A 2,738-nucleotide genomic window follows, 5' to 3' on the forward strand; every position below is an offset into this window, starting at 1 on the left:
TCCTTCCAATGAATATTCAGGACTGATTTCCTTTAGGATGGACTGGTTTGATCTCCTTGCAGTCCAAGCGACTCTCAAGAGTCTTCTCCAACACCTCAGTTCAAAAGCATCAATAGCATACATATGTAATATATGTAAACACACATTTGAAAATAAAATTGGAATCATACAATTCATATTATTTTGAACCTGCCTTATCTGTTTACTTAACCAAATATCTTACATTGATTATAATTGTTTCATGAGAAAACCCAAAGTTACAAGTTCATTACTCTCCCTAGGAAATGTCTGGAGGGAAGCAGCCCAAATTGGTACAAAGACTCTGTGACCATCAGAGACCCAGGCTCCTTCTAACTGGGGCTCCCCATCCTTAGCACGTGCTTCCCACTCACGACCTAAGACAGCTGCTCCAGGGGGAAGAAGCAAAGAAGGAGCCCCTTCTCCTCAAAGGACACTTCCTGGAATTCACACACATCACTTCCACTTACACCCTACAAGCCAGCACTCAGTCCCACGGCCCCTGGGAAATAGGATCTTTTCCAAGGAGGGCTTCTATTACTATGGCAAAAGGGGAGAACAGATACTGGGAGACCACTGGCCTCTCTGCCACATTTCACAAACATCTTTCCAGTGCAGGTAACTTTGTATTCTGTCTTTTTTCTTATTTTTTGGGTGAAGATTTTACTACGTCATTAAATATTCTTCAATATTCTTACTTTTCAACCACTGCTTAATAGTCCCTAATAGGCATATAGCATTGCTTATAGATCCAGGCCCTTGTTACTTGATGTTGGGTGGGTTGCTCTGATAAATAAGCCTCTCCTATGGTTAAAACTTGTCAGAGGAAGAGATCCCAAGCTTTCCTCTCTAACCTGTGGGTATCCACCCAAGACATTTGGCTGAGGAGTCAGGGTAGTATTTGCCTTGAAAGCTGGCTTATGTTTCTACACCCCCTGCCAGGGGAGCTTTATGGCAACAGATGTACCCTGCTGCTTCCACTGCAGGGGAAGTCACAGGAGTGAGCAGAGCCTAGGGGCAGTTCTGCTAGGGCAAGGGGTTGGGGTGAGGACATGGGGTGTGGGGGTGGTAGGGATTGGCTTAGGGGTCTCGACAGGCCCCATTTCATTTTCATTCAAATCCAACATACGCTTTCTGAGCCCTTGATCAAAGCCATGCCCTGAACATGCTCTGGGGATGTCTCAGTGAACACATGGTCCCTGCTCTCCAGGAGATTAGTCAACTTTAAATTCCCCAGTGTTAGAGCTCAACATGGAGAGTTGCCCAAAACACAGAATCGTAGGCCCCACACCCAAAAATCTGATGCAATAGATGTTGTTGGGCCTAGAATCTGCATTTCCTTCAGTCTCTCCAGTTGACCCCGATGAGGGTGACTAGGAAACTTCCGGGGGATAAAATACTAGTCAAGGCTCTTGGAGAAAGTCTCTTATACCAGGCAAACCTGGAGCCTCTATCTGCTCAGTCTGTGAAAGTGAAAGTTGTGTCTGACTCTTTGCGACCCCATAGACTGTATAGTCCATGGAATTCTCTAGGCCAGAATACTGGAGTGGGTAGCCTTTCCCATCTCCAGGGGATCTTCCCAAACCAGGGATCAAACCCAGGTCTCCTGCATTGCAGGCAGATTCTTTACCAGCTGAGCCACCAGGGAAGCCCAGGGATACTGGAGTGGGTAGCCTATCCCGTCTCCAGGGGATCTTCCCATTGAATCAAACCAGGATCTCCTGCATTGCAGGCATATTCTTTACCAACCGAGCTATCAGGGAAGCCCACGCTCAGTATGTACTTTGTGCCTTTACCGAGTTTTAGGCAATACTAAAATAATGAGGACGCCTGCCAGATACGCCTAGCCCAAACCCTACTTCCATCCTTTGGTAGCTGAGTGATCTCAGACAAATTCTTTGACCTCGCTAAGCTTCAGTTTTCCCATCTGTAAAATGGGGATAATCACAGTGCTTCCCATGGGAAAATATACATTAGTGCTTAGCAGAGAGTCCAACACTCAATACATGCTAGATATTATTATTAAACTAATTAAAATAAATTTATTAAATAAAATTGCCTGTAGAAAATTAATTACAGCAAGGGAAACAAGGTATATAAAGCTTCCTATACAATGCCTGACTCATGGTGGTAGGCACTCGATAAATGGTTATTATTATTATTAACATCCTCACATTCATTTTAATTCTAACTTTTATCATCTCTGAAGCTGTACCCACCACACAATTTTATCCTCCTGGTAGCAATGAGAAAACTGTTTTAAAATAGATAAACAGCTTTAAAATATGGGCTTCATGTCTGCCCCTAGGACCCCAGCATGAAAGAGACTTTCTCAGGTCCTTCTGGAAGTATGTCCAAGAGGCAGATAGGTAAGCATGAGTGGGAACCACAAGCCCCTACTTTCAGCTTTGAGGGGAGCCCAGGCCTGGGGCCATTCACGCAGCCCCAAGAGTCAGGGAGCGGTAGAAGCCCAGGGCTGCTGTGAGGTAGGAAGGAAGCCGCAGGTTGCTGTTGATAACTTCCTTTTCAAGTGCTCACGATGACATGGTTACCATGGTGATGCTGGTGACTCTGAGCAAGCTGTGGCCCTCTATTGAGTTGTGAGTCAGGTTCAGTTTTGTTTATTAAAAAAAGAAAACCAACACCCTGACCTGCAAAGGACAAAGCAGAGCTCCACATGGAGGCCGCAGCATTCACTACTGGGGGTGATTCAGCAGTGC

Source organism: Bison bison, unplaced genomic scaffold, assembly GCF_000754665.1.
Source record: "Bison bison bison isolate TAMUID 2011002044 unplaced genomic scaffold, Bison_UMD1.0 scf7180017864178, whole genome shotgun sequence".
NCBI classification, from domain to species: Eukaryota; Metazoa; Chordata; class Mammalia; order Artiodactyla; family Bovidae; genus Bison; species Bison bison.